Source organism: Trachypithecus francoisi, unplaced genomic scaffold (assembly GCF_009764315.1).
Source record: "Trachypithecus francoisi isolate TF-2019V2 unplaced genomic scaffold, Tfra_2.0 Lachesis_group3, whole genome shotgun sequence".
In the NCBI taxonomy this organism is placed as follows: domain Eukaryota; kingdom Metazoa; phylum Chordata; class Mammalia; order Primates; family Cercopithecidae; genus Trachypithecus; species Trachypithecus francoisi.
In genome coordinates, this window is record NW_022681468.1 from 112946953 (window position 1) to 112962105 (window position 15153).

A 15153-nucleotide genomic window follows, 5' to 3' on the forward strand; every position below is an offset into this window, starting at 1 on the left:
CTCTAAACCCACTTCCTGTCTCTTTCCTGTTGACTTTTCCTTGTTGATTCAGATCAATCTTAATATCTCTAGTTCCTTGGCATCATCTATTTTATGCCATTTACACAGAGTTAATATCCAGTGTGACATGTAGAATATAAAGGGCTCTTCATTCAGCAAAGACCTATGTGTATCTATCAAGAGACTCAGGATATTTCACATCCTAAGCAACTTTGTCACCTGTGAAATTTGTGAAATGTTTAAACACAAAACTAAGAACCTTAGAAGGAGTTGTAGGCCAGGTGTGGTGGCTCACACCTATAATCCTAGCAGTTTGGGAGGCTGAAGTCGACAGATCATTTGAGGTCAGGAGTTCGAGACTAGCCTGACCAAAATGGTGAAACCCCTATCTCTACTAAAAAATTAGGGCATGGTGGTGCACGCCTGTAGTCCCAGCTACTTGGGAGGCTGAGGCAGGAGAATCGCTTGAACCCGGGAGGTGGAAGTTGCAGTGAGCTGAGATCGCACCACTGCACTCCAGCCTGGGTGACAGAGTGAGACTCCATCTCAAAAAAAAAAAAAAGAAAAAAGTTGTATAACGGTCAGCCTCTTTGAGGTCAGCATCCTCTGACACAAGTTCTGTAACTACAGAACTTCTCCCAACTAGCTTCTCAATCTTCACAAATTATTACAAAGCTTGGTTCACATTCTGAGCTACTTTGATATCCAGGATAATGTCTAGGTAAATGTCAAGTGACTGAAACTTCTTGGTAGTTGGAAACACTTTGAGAACGTTAGAACACCTGTCTATATTGTCATGGCTCTTGCAACATGGTTCCTAGATGGCATCCACAGTGTATATTGAAAATTCATGTGTACCTTCCTGCTTTTGATTATTGAAGCATCTAGGTAGTGTTTGAATGTCACAGATGTCAGCACCTTGATAACATTAATGGGATTGTTGTGAACCTGAGTAAGGTGAGCCTAAAAGCTCCTTGCTGGCAACAGGTCTGAGAGTGTTCTTTGAACAGCACTTATAATTGGCAAGAGGTGGTATGTGTGTCAGACTCTGCAGTGTCATATTCACATGGCAGTGGTTATCTGTATTCTGGGGCAACAATTTCCAGTAGATCCCATTGCTTAGTAGAAAGGGAAAATTTATTTTGGGAAACAGAATAACATCTTTTCCCCCCAGACCATCCAAATATGTATTCAGATTCTTCTCATCTAAATTCCCATCCAATTTGAAGTCCAGAATCTCTGGGTAATTTATCGTTTTCTCCAGCAGGCTTAGATTTCACTGAAAGTTATTAGCAACCCCCACCACCCCATGTTCCTTAATCAGTTTGGACTACTACAACAAAATACCATAGACAGGGTGGCTTAAACATCAGAAACTTCTCCGACTTGTGGAGGATGGGCAATCCAAGGTCAAGGTGCTGGCTGATTCGGTTTGTGGGGAGAGTCTTCTTTCTGGTTTGCAGATGGACACCTTCTTGCTATATACTTGCATGGCAGAGAGAGTGAGAGAGGAAGCAAGTCTCTCCTGTCTCTTATAAGGGCACTGATCTCTTCTTGACCCTCATGACCCTAATTACCCCCGAAAGGCCCCTCTTCATAATATCATCACATTGGAGTTACGATTTCAACATTCAAGTCTGTAAAGCCAGTATATAATGGTAAAATTAAAATGGAATAATTCTAATCAAGTTAGAAAAACATGAAATAAGTTACTGCTTCATAGCAATTATCATATTTTCCTTGATAAAAATTGTGAAAACTCCTTGCTCTGAAATGAATTAAATCCCTTAGCCATTCTGGCAGCTCCTTTGGGAGCAGCTTTTTACTCCGTTACCTCCGTGATTCCTGGCTCTGTCATCCTTAATCATTTTTCTCCAAAGCCACATCTGAGTTAGTGATTGAAACGTATGTCTTTCTTGGGAACCACAAAGCTTTCATAGCTCACTTCCTGCTGTTGTGATCTGGGGGCCTAGGGATTGCTTTAGGATTTGAACAGGATTTGCAGGCCAGGCTTTTGGTTTCTTTGGTAATGCAATTCACTCAAAAACATTCTAGCATCTAGAGAGCTCCCTATTTCTACTCAGTTCCATATATAAGCAACACAGCTAAATACCGAAAATAAATAGTTTTTAAACTTAGATTTAGATCTTTTACATTAATATTCTCTTATTTGTTCATCCCTTCCCTTTCAACTTAATGGCGGGGCAATTTAAGCCCATCTGAAACTAGGCTTAGTTTGGGAAGGCTATATCCTTAATCTGATTTTTGCCTCCGAGATAGTTACCATTGTCTGGCAAAGAAATAAAAGACTTGGGACACACAAAAAGTGATAATATGCATATCTCATCTAATTATAATTTTTTTAAAAATTGATAATAAATTTATATGGTCCAAAAATCAAGTCATAGTAAAAGGTTTATAGTAAAAATTATTTCCACCCCCTTCTAACATATATTTGTGCATATATAAGCCAATACCAACTTGAAATCTTATATTCTGTCAGTTTTTACACTGTTTTCTACCTTGCTTTTTCTCTTCAGAATATATTTTGGAGATCATTTCATGTCAATCCACAGAGTACTTCACTATAGCTACATAGTATTTTATGCAGATAATAGGCTGTATTTAACCCTACTGATAGACATTTGGGTTGTTACTTATCTTTTGCTAATGCAAATACAACAATTAATAACCTTATATGTATGTCATTTTTTAGGGTGCAAGTGAATCCCAAGAATTTGGCTGGGTCAAAGGGTATATGCATATTAATTTTGGTAGACATTGCCAAATTGTCCTGGGTAGGAATGTGAATTACTACCAACTATATATGAAAGTGCGTCATTTCCTAGCAGAGTATGTTGTCTAACTTTGGGTTCTTACCAATCTGATAGATGAGAAATGGTATCTCAGTGTTACTTTAATTCAATCTTTTGATAGGTGAGGTTGCGCCATATGTGTTTCCTTTTCTGTCAACAGTTTTTCCCTAGATGTTCTATTAAGTTGTAGTCTTATAGTAGCCATTGTAGAAATTTTTTATATAATAAAGATACTATTAAAAGTTATATTATCTTTTTGATTGAGATATGAGTTGCAAACATTCTCTTCTAGTTTGTCACTTGTCTTATGATTTTGTCCTTGATTAATTTTGGCCATAATTAAGTTTTATTTTTTATTTTTCCATACTTAATTTTATCAGTCTTTTGTGGGTTTTTGATGTTGACTTATAATTTGATTTTTTATATTCAAGATGTGGAGAATAGAGTTGACACAGCATGTCTTAGACTGCTATCCTTAGAAAGGCCTCCTTGCGAAGCTGGCCCTTGCTGGTGTTTAGAAACTTAGCTGGCATACAGTTCTCTATACTTAAATGAAACTTTTCCTAAATGATAAGGATGTCTCCGTATGCCTAAACTGTATAAGTGTTGTGGTTTATGCTGAATACCTGCTTTTCTTTTGGGAGTCTGGAATTTTGGTATATGCAAGACAGAAGATACATATATGAATGGTTTCCATGAAAAATCTTGGACACTGAGTCTCTGATGAGCTTCCCTAGTAGAAAACACTTCACTTGTGTTGTCACAATTCATTACTAGAGGAATTAGGCTTGTTTTGTGTGACTTCACTAGGAGGGAAGTCTTGGAAGCTTGTGCCTCATTTCCTTCAAACTTCATCCCACATATCTTTTCCCTTTGTAGTTTTTGCTTTGTATCTTCTGGCTGTAATAAATCATTACTGTGGATACAACTATGTGTTGAGTCCATTGAGTCTTCCTGGGAGTTATAATGGAATTTACCCTTATTTTTTTCCTTTTTGTTTAATTAAAGACTTTTTTGGCCTGGTGCAGTGGCTCATGCCTGTAATCCCAGCAATTTGGGAGGCTGAAGCGGGCAGACCACTTGAGGTCAGGAGTTCGAGACCAGCCTGGCCAACATGGTGAAACCCAGTCTCTACTAAAAATACAAAAATTAGCCTGGCATGGTGGTATGTGCGTATAGTCACAGCTACATGGGAGGCTGAGGCTCAAGAATCACTTGAACCTGGCAGGTGGAAGTTGCAGTGAATCAAGATTGCAACACTGCATTCCAGCCTGGATGACAGAGCAAAACTCTGTCTCAAAAGAAAACAAAAACAAAAACAACAACAAAAAATGCTTTAAAAATTATTTGCCAATGTTTTTAAACAATTTTTTATTATACTTTAAGTTCTGGGATACATGTGCAGAACGTGCAGGTTTGTTACATAGGTATACATGTGCCATGGTGGTTTGCTGCACCCATCAACCTGTCATCTATGTTAGGTATTTCTCCTAATGCTATCCATCCCCTAGCCCCCTGCCTTCCAACAGGCCCTGGTGTGTGATGTTCCCATCCCTGTGTCCATGTGTTCTTATTGTTCAACTCCCACTTATAAGTGAGAATATGCAGTGTTTGGTTTTCTGTTCCTGTGTTAGTTTGCTGAGAATGATGGTTTCCAGCTTCATCCATGTCCCTGCAAAGGACATGAACTAATTCTTTTTTGTGGTTGTGTAGTATTCCATGGTGTACATGTGCCACATTTTGTTAATTCAGTCTCTCATTGATGGACATTTGGGTTGGTTCTAAGTAAAAAGAGCCCTTTTTAAGGGCAATTTTAGGTTCACAGCAAAATTGAGAGGAAGGTACAGAGATTTCCCATATACCCGCTACCCTGACACATGCAAGGCCTCCCCAATTATCAACACTGCCAATAAGAATGCTATATTCGTTACCACTGAGGAACCTGCAACAACATATCATAATCACCAAAGTCCATAGTTCAGGGTTCACCCATGGTGTTGTACATTCTATGGGTTTGTACAAATGTAATGACGTGTATCCACCATTACACTATCATACCAGGTATTTTCGCTGTCCTAAAAATCCTCTGTGCTCTGCCTATTCATCCCTCCCCTGGCCTGTATTTTTTTCAGGAACTTTTATCATTTTTGTTTTTAGGTATTGGGGTAACATTTATATTCATAAATTAACTTAGGATTTATATGTTTATAAGATTGAATCTATTTCATCTAGAAGGTGTTTTAAAGCTTTCCTCATATAGATATTAGTGTAACATTTATATTCATAAATTAATTTAGAATTTATATGTTTATTAAGTTGAATCTATTTAGCCTAGAATATGTTTTAGAATTTCCCTCATATAGGTTTTACGTATTTCTTAAATTTATTCTTAGTTATTTCATCATTTTGTTTGTGTTGTGACTGGGGCTTTTTCTGCCTATCTTCTAATTATTGTCTGTATATAAGAAAGCTAGTGATTTCTTTATGTTAATTTCCCCCTGCTATCTTATTGAGTTATGTTACTATTTGTAGGAGTTTTTCATTTGATTCCTTTGGGTTTTCAAGATTTATAATCATATCATCTATACATAGTAATAGTTTTACTTATCTCTTTCTAATGGCTGTGCCTTTTATTTCTGTATCTTGTCTAATTGTGGTTAGGACCTTCAGTACAATATTAAATAATAGGGGTAGCAGTGAGTGTTTTTTACTTTTTATTGCTTTTTAACTTTGGTGGGAATGTCTTTACTTTTTCTAGGAAATCTGATGCTAATTTTTGGCTGGGATAGATATATTTTATCATGCTATGGAAGTAACTATATTTCTATTCTATAGAGGGTTTTCTTTAGTTTTCAGATCTCACTGTTTTTGTTTGTTTCTGTATCTCTGCTGAGACTTACCATTTCTCTGCTAAAACATTTTATGCATTGTAAATATGTTTTGCTTCATTGAGGATAGTTGTATTAGTGGCTTGATTCTTGTTCATTAGTTCCAATATCTGGTTTGTCTTGGGTTTGGACTCAATTTATTTTCTTTTCTCTTGAGAACATTTAATTTTTTGGTTCTTTGTATATTTGGTGATTTTGGATTGTTTCTAGACATTATGAATATTAGATTATGGATATTCTAAATGCTATTATTTTTCTGATATGCATGGTTTCTTTTGTTTAGTAAGCAATTTTTTTTTGTCTGGGCTTCTACTGCAAACACGTTTTCTTATGTAGAAGGTCCAGTCTGTTCAGATGTTTTGTTTTTAGGTGGTCTGTTGTAAATTTGTCTGATCCTACCTGGTTCAGGTTTCCGTTAGATATGTGGGGAGACAGCTTGAGCTTGGGGATCCCCTCTTTGACTCATACTTGCCCAGGATGCTCCTCTTCTTTCAGCATTCATGGCTTCATAGCTTCTTTTTCCTAGTTCCTCAGATCAGAATGAGTTCTTCCATGCAAGGCCCCCATAGCTGCTGTACTCACTAGGTGGCTTAGCCCCAGGCTAAAAGCTGCAGAAACAGGAATTTACTTTTACTTCCTCCAAATATAGCATGACGTCCCCTCCAGAATCTGTCTTTATCTTTTTAGTCTCCTGGACCTTCAGATCGTTGTTTTTCATATCTTGTCCAAGTCTTTATAGTTTTCTGCAGGGAGCTAGAAGTGGTGGTCTTTCTATAGCATCTTAGCAAGTCATACCCAGAAGTGGAACCTCTCACATTCCACTTATTGTTTTAAATCAAGAATTGTCATTGAATTTTATCAAATGCTTTTTTAGAGTCTAAGGACATGATCATGTTTTTTTTTTTCTCTTTAACTGTATCTACATGTTGAATTCTATTATTAGTCCTGATTTTGAATCATTCTTGTGTTTCTGGAGTACGACCCACTTACTATTCTTTTATGGTCTGCTGATTCTTACTGTATTTTATTGAGGGTTTTTGTGTTGATATTCATGAGAATGACCTATGGTTTTCTTATTGGTACAATCTTTGTTAGGTTTTGGGATCAATAATATCCTTATTTCATTGAAGGAGTTTGAATATTTTTCTCCTTTGTCTAAGTTTTAGAACGGTTTAGCATTAGAATTATCTAATGTTTAAAGTCTGGTAGAATTCTCTATGAAGCTGCCTGGATCTAGGATTTCTTAGCAATAATTCCTAAATTTGTTTTATGGAGAATGATCTATTTGATTTCTTATCTGTAAATCAGTGTGTATTAGATTTTCTGTTTCTTTGGGGGTGAGTTTTTTTTGGTAAATTGTATTTTTAAAAAAGCAGAATTATCCAGTTCATCCAGGTTTTCAAGTTTATTTGTAAAGAATTTATCAAAATAGCCTCTTTTCTGATTTAAAAACATATTATCCATTTCTGTGGTTAAATTTCCTCTGGCATATCTTCACTTATGCTTGTAGTTTGGTTATCTATTTTGCATAAAAATCAACCCTAAAAATCAGTAGCTTCAAAAATAACCATTTGATTTGCTCATAATCCTATGGAACAGGTATTTGGGCTGGTCTCCCCTAGGCAGTTCCACTCCATGTGGTATCATCTTGGGTCACTCACAGGGCTGCATTCAGCCTTCAATAGCAATTTCCTCATTGTACTTGCAGCCACTACTAGCAGTTTCCTTACTGCCCCTTAGGCCTCCACCTACTGCTTGGTGGAAAATCCAGTGCCACAAATTTTTCAGTTTTTAGTTACACAAACACCTTACTTCTAGGAACCTTACTTCCAGGATTATCTGTTTCTGTGTAACATACTACCCGAAACTCAGTGGCTTAAAATAGCAACCATATTATAATTTACTCAGAATTCTTGGGAATTCAAGCAGGTGATGCTGGGTGGTTGTTCTCCACGTGGTATTGGCAAGGATTACTCAGGAGCTGTGGTCAGCTGGGTGTTTGGCAGGATCTGAAACATTTAAAGTAGATTCAGGTCTCTCTCCCCAGAGGATAGTCAGACTTCATACGTGGAGACCAAAAGGGAGTATTCTAATAGACGACAGTAGAAGCCGTTGATCTGTTAATGCCTAACTTTAAGAATTATGAAGCATCATCTACCACATTCTCCTTGTCAAAGCAAGTCATAGTGCCACTCAGATTCAAAGGGAGGGGAAATAGACCCCAGCACTGAGTGAGAGGAGTGACAAAGAATTTGTGGCCATCTGCAGTTCACCAACTGTGCTTTCTCTCAAGTTCATTTCATTTCATTTTACTGAGAACCAGCTCTTGGATTTATGTATTTTGGTTTCATTCTCTTTTTCTGTTTCTAACTCATTTATTTCTTCCTTTACTTTATTAATTCCTTCTTTCTATTTACCTTGGAATTATTTTATCACTTTAAAAAATCTCTTTCCCTGCACCTTTGCCATTTTTTATTTTTATTTTTTTTTTCTTACAGGGCTAATGAATGTTAGTGAGTAATACTTAATAGTAGAAATGAATTTATTAGAACTGAGTGAAGTCTCTGAGGGATGTAGGAGGCAAAGAGTAATCTGGAACATGAGAGCTTGCCTTGATATCTCTGCACTAGGGTGTCCTAAGTACCTTTGGGACTCTGGGCTCTGGATGCTATGAGGCAACAGAAAATTGAAAAGTGAAGTAAAAGGATGCCAAAGAAAACTTTGAAATACTCTACCCTTTGGCTTGGAGATACCCTAGATTACGCCTGACATTCATACTGAGTGTATTCTTCCTTATACTTTCTGCTGGTTTGCTGTATTTGATTATACAGGTTGAGTATCCTTTATCCTAAATGCTTGAGATCAGAAGTATTTCAGATTTTAGACTTTTGGATTAGGGATACTCAACCTGTACAAACTAACATCAGTTAAAAAAAAAAAAATCCTCAAAGAAAAAAATGTATTCATTTTGAATTTTCCCAGTATTTTTAAACCCACCCACATTATTTCTGCTTTCACTAATCTCCATTTTTGTTTTCCCTATCTCTGGAGTCCAGACATTTTGGAAAAGCTGAAAGTTTCTTGTGTGCTTTGTGAAATTCCTTGACATGCTTTCTTTTCCATTTATTTTTATTCTGAAATGAACTTTTTTACTACTGAACATGGTTCTTGTTCAATTCTAGGTTGTAGACCTTTTTAAGCCAAATTCTTTCTCATATATGTATTTTGAACATGCTAAAAGCTTATCAGGTGAAAAATAGTAAAAACAGTCAATAAAATTTAGGTAATATTTAGATACTTTATATACAGTCACAAACATCTTTCAAGAAAAAATGGTAAGTTAGTTGACTTATCAATAAAATAATTCTGAAAGTCTCCCATGTGGTGGCTGTAGGATATAAAAGCTAACAAAGAAGCTTAAGTTACCATTTGCAGTACAGTTTCAGATGAATTCTTTGTAATTTGTCTTGTTTTAATAAGAATTAATTAAATTAATTGAGAATGGGCATATATAGGAGTCAATAAATTTATGTTATGAAAGCATAATTTAGTAAATTTACTTTGACATACAAAAGCTAAACATTAAAATACAGTATATTCAGTTTGACTTCTTATTCAAGTTAAGCTCTTAATATCCAGAAAATAAAATGTATCATAATTGGGTAACCAATGAATGATCATTGTTTACAACTTTTTTGGGGTCAGCATTTTACTGGTCTTATGCAGTTCAGTTATGATTAAAGCAGGAAATGTAACCTTTTCAATAAAATATAAACTTTTAAACCAGATTCTAAGTTTAGCTATTTTGACCTTGACAAATAATAATTAAAGGGGCACCAAGATAAAATTATCTTGTTTGTGTACTTCTCTTCAAAACCCATATGTTCAAATAAATGTCATTAAAACAGCCCAACTACAGAAAAAGAGAGGTCAAAATCCACTCAATTTGGAGATAAAAGAATAGTACAATGAGTTTTGCTGATATAACCACAGGCAAATGCTATTAACTGTCTATACACCATACACAAAAATGGATTTTAAAGACTTAAATGTAAAACCTGAAACTATGAAACTATTAGAATGCATAGGGGGAAATGCTTCAGGACACTGATCTGGGCAAAGGTTTTTTTTTAGTAAGACCTCAAAAGCACAGGCAACAAAAGCAAACATAGATAAATGGGATTACGTCAGGCTAGAAAGCTTCTGCTCAGCAAAGGAATAGTCAACAGAGTGAAGATACAACCTACAGTTTGCAAGTGATCCATCTCATAAGGAATTAGTAATGAGAATGCATAAGGAACTCCAACAATTCTGCAGAAAAAAAAAGCCCAAATAATCTGATGAAAAAAATGGACATATAGCTTTATGCAGTGGCAGTATTGTAGCCAATGAGGTTTATCTGAGGCGCAATTATTGCTAGTTGAAAAAAATGGCCATATAATCTGAATAGACATTTCTTAAAAGAACGCATATAAATGGCCAACAGATGAAAAAAATGTTCAAGATCACTAACTGTAAGGGAAATGTAAATCAAAACTACAATGAGATATCATCTCACCCCAGTTAACACAGCTACTACCAAAAAGAAAAAGTAATAGATACTGGTGAGAATATAGAGAAAGGGGAATGGTAGTACACTATTGGGAATGTAAACTAGTACAGCCACTATGGAAAACAGTATGGAGGTTCCTCTATCTACCACATGATCCAGCAATCCTGCTGCTGGGTATATATCCCAAAAAATAAAAAAGTATATCAAAGGGTTGTCTGCACTCCCATGTTTATTGCAGTACCATTCATGATAGCCAAGATACATAATTAACCTAAGTGTCCATCAACAGGTGAATAGATAAAGAAAATGTAGGTATATACACAATAGAATATTATTCAACCATAAAAAAATGAAGTCCCGTCATTTACAGCAACATGAATGGAGCCATAGGTCATTATGTTAAGGGAAATAATCTAGGCATGAGAAGACAAATACTGCATGCTCTCACTAATATGCAAAAGCCAAAAAATATTGATCTCAGGGAGGCAGAGAATTGAATATGGTTACCAGAGGCTGGGAAGGGTAGTGGGTGGATGTGGGGAAAATGAAGAGAGGTTAGTGAATGAGTACAAAAATACTGTTAGATTTATTGTATATTTCAAAATAGCTAGAAGAAGCTGGGCATGGTAGCTCATGCCTGTAATCCCAGCACTGTGGGAGGCTGAGGTGGGCAGATCACTTGAGGTCAGGAGTTGGAGACCAGCCTGACCAACATGATGAAATCCTGTCTCTACTGAAAATACAAAAATCAGCCAGGTGTGGTGGCAGGCACCTGTATTCCCAGCTACTTGGGAGGCTGAGGCAGGAGAATTGCTTGAACGTGGGAGGCAGAGGTTGTAGTAAGCCGAGATCACGCCACTGCACTCCAGCCTGAGCAACAGAGTGAGACTCTATCTCAAAAAAAAAAAAAAAAAAAAGAAAGAAAGAAAAAAAGAGAGAAAAGCTAGAAGAGAAGATTGGGAAGTTCCCAAAAGAAAGCAGTGATAAGATGGCCAAATAGGAACAGCTCTGGCCTGCAGCCCCCAGGGAGATCAATGCAGGTGATTTCTGCATTTCCAACTGAGGTACCCAGCTCATCTCATTGGGACTGGTTAGATGGTGCAGCCCACAGAGGGTGAGCTGAAGTAGGGTGGGGTGTCACCTCACCTGGGAAGCACAAGGGGTCGGGGAATTCCCTCCCCTAACCAAGGGAAGTCCTGAGGGACTGTGAGGAATGGTGCATTCCGGCGCAGATACTATGCTTTTCCCACGGTCTTCGCAACCTGCAGACCAGGAGATTCCCTCGGATGCCTACACCACTAGGGCCCTGGATTTCAAGCGCAAAACCGGGTGGCCATTTGGGCAGACAACGAGCTAGCTGTAGGAGTTTTTCATACCCCAGTGGTGCCTGAAACACCACTGAGAGAACTGTTCACTCCCCTGGAAAGGGGGCTGAAGCCAGGGAGCCAAGTGGTCTAGCTCAGTGGATCCCACCCCCACAGAGCCCAGCAAGCTAAGATCCACTGGCTTGAAATTCTCGCTGCCAGCACAGCAGTCTGAAGTTGACCTGGAATGCTTGAGCTTGGTGGGGGGGAAAGGGGCACCTGGAGGCTTGAGTAGGCAGTTTTCCCCTCATAGTGTAAACAAAACTGCTGGGAAGTTTGGACAGGGCAGAGCCCACCACAGTGCCACAAAGCTGCTGTAGCCAGACTGCCTCTCTAGATTCCTCCTCTCTGGGCAGAGCATTTCTGAAAGAAAGGCAGCAGCCCCAGTCAGGGACTTACAGATAAAACTCCCATCTCCCTGGGACAGAGTACCTGGGGGAAGTAGCGGCTGTGGGCACAGCTTCAACAGACTTGAACGTTCCTGCCTGGTGGCGCTGAAGAGAGCAGGAGATCTCCTAGCACAGTGCTCAAGCTCTGCTAAGGGACAGAATGCCTCCTCAAGTGGGTCCCTGACCTCCGTGCCTCCTGACTGGGAGACACCTCCCAGCAGGGGTCAACAGACACCTCATACAGGAGAGCTCCGGCTGGCATCTGGCAGGTGCCCTTCTGGAATGAAGCTTCCAGAAGAAGCAACAGGCAGCAATCTTTGCTGTTCTGCAACCTCTGCTGGCAATACCCAGGCAAATAGGGTCTGGAGTGGACCTTCAGCAAACTCCAGCAGACCTGCAGCAGAGGGGCCTGACTGTTAGAAGGAAAACGAACAGAAAGGAATAGCATCAGCAAAAAGGCTGTCCACAAAAAAACCCCACCCAAAGGTCACCAGCATCAAAGATCAAAGGTAGATAAATCCATGAAGATGAGGAAAAACTGGTGCAAAAAGGCTGAAAATTCCAAAAACCAGAACTCCTCTTCTCCTCCAAAGGATCACAACTCCTTGCCAGCAAGGGAACAAAACTGGATAGGGAATGAGTTTGACAAATTGACAGAATTAGGCTTCAGAAGGTGGATAATAGCAAACTCCTTCAAGCTAAATGAGTATATTCTAACACAATACAAGGAAGCTAAGAACCTTGAAAAAAGATTAGAGGAATTGCTAACTAGAGGAACCAGTGTAGAGAAGAACATAAATGACCTGATGGAACTGAAAAACACAGCACAAGAACTTCGTGAAGTATACACAAGTGTCAACAGCTGAATCATTCAAGTGGAAGAAAGGATATCAGAGATTGAAGATCAATTGATTAAATAAAGCATGAAGACAAGATTAGAGAAAAAAAATGAAAAGGAACAAAGTATGGGACTGTGTGAAAAGACCAAACATATGTTTGACTGGTGTATCTGAAAGTGACAGGGAGAATGGAACCAAACTGGAAAACACTCTTCAGGACATTATCCAGGAGAACTTCCCCAACCTAGCAAGACAGGCCAACATTCAAATTCAGGAAATACAGAGAATACCACAAAGATACTCCTCAAGAGGAGCAACCCCAAGACACATAATCATCAGATTCACCAAGGCTGAAATGAAGGAAAGAATGTCAAGGGCAGCCAGAGAGAAAGGTCGGGTTACCTACCCACAAAGGGAAGCCCATCAGACTAACAGCAGATATCTCTGCAGAAACCCTACAAGCCAGAAGAGAGTGGGGGCCAAGAAAAGAAAAGAAATTTTAAAGAAAGAAAAGAAAAGAAATTTTCAACCCAGAATTTCATATCCAGCCAAACTAAGCTTCATAAGCAAAGGAGAAATAAAATCCTTTACAGAATTTTAAAGAAAAGAATTTTCAACCCAGAATTTCATATCCAGCCAAACTAAGCTTCATAAGCAAAGGAGGAATAAAATCCTTTACAGACAAGCAAATGCTGAGAGATTTTGTCACCACCAGGCCTGCCTTACAAGAGCTCCTGAAGGAAGCACTAAACATGGAAAGGAAAAACGGGTACCAGCCACTGCAAAAACATGCCAAATTGTAAAGACCATTGACACTATGAAGAAACTGCATCAATTAACAGGCAAAATAATCAGCTAACATCATAATGACAGGATCAAATTCACACATAGCAATATTAACCTTAAATGTAAATGGGCTAAATGCCCCAATTAAAAGACACAGACTAGCACATTGGATAGAGTCAAGACTCATTGGTGTGCTCTATTCAGGAGACCCATCTCACATGCAAAGACACACGTAGGCTCAAAATAAAGGGATAGAGGAATATTTGCCAAGCAAATAGAAAGAAAAAAAGGGAAGGGGTTACAATCTTAGTCTCTAATAAAACAGACTTTAAACCAACAAAGATCAAAAGAGACAAGGAAGGGTATTATATAATGGTAAACGAATCAATGCAACAAGAAGAGCCAACTATCCTAAATATGTATGCACCCAATAGAGGAGCACTCAGATTCATAAAGCAAGTTCTTAGAGACATACAAAAAGACTTAGACTCCCACATAATAATAGTGGGAGACTTTAACACCCTACTATCAATATTAGATCAATGAGACAGGAAAGTAACAAGGATATTCAGGAATTGAACTAAGCTCTGGACCAAGCAGACCTAATAGACATCTACATAACTCTTCATCCCAAAGCAAAAGAATATACATTCTTCTCAGCACCACATCGCACTTATTCTAGAACTGACCACATAATTGGAAATAAAACACTCCTCAGCAAATGCAAAAGAACGGAAATTATAACAGTCTCTCAGACCACAGTGCAACCAAATTAGAACTCAGGAATAAGAAACTCACTCAAAGCCACACAACTACATGGAAACTGAACAATCTGATCCTGAATGACTACTGGGTAGATAACAAATTAAGGCAGAAATAATGAAGTTCTTTGAAACCAACGAGAACAAAGACACAATGTACCAGAATCTCTGGGACACAGCTAAAACAGTGTTTAGAGGGAAATTTATAGCACTAAATGCACACAGGAGAAAGCATGAAAGATCTAAAATCAACACCCTAACATCACAATTAAAAGAACTAGGCAAGCAAGAGCAAACACATTCAAAAGCTAGCAGAAGACAAGAAATAACTAAGAGCAAAACGGAAAGAGATAGAGACACGAAAAATCCTTCAAAAACTCAGTGAATCCAGGAGCTGGCTTTTTGAAAAGATTAACAAAATAGACCACTAGCCAGACTAATAAAGAAGAAAAGAGAGAAGAATCAAATAGACACAATAAAAATGATAAAGGGGATATCACCACTGATCCCACAGAAATACAAAGTACCATCGGAGAATACTATAAACACCTCTACAAAAATGAACTAGAAAATCTAGAAGAAATGGATAAATTCCTGGACACACACCCCCTCCCAAGGCTAAATCAGGAAGAAGTCGAATCCCTGAATAGACCAATAACAAGTTCTGAAATTGAGGCAGTAATTAATAGCCTACCAACCAAGAAAAGCCCAGGACCAGATGAATTCACAGCCGAATTCTACCAGAGGTACCAAGAGGA

The 15153-nt window shown here is 38.1% G+C and overlaps 1 protein-coding gene and 1 pseudogene across 4 annotated transcripts in view; both read left to right on the forward strand.

Moving 5' to 3' along the window:
• NRG4 (neuregulin 4) overlaps positions 1 to 15153 on the forward strand; it is a 118084-nt gene that overhangs the window by 62248 nt on the left and 40683 nt on the right. The gene's annotated exons all lie outside the window — the stretch shown is intronic.
• LOC117071964 lies at positions 10064 to 10170 on the forward strand (annotated as a pseudogene).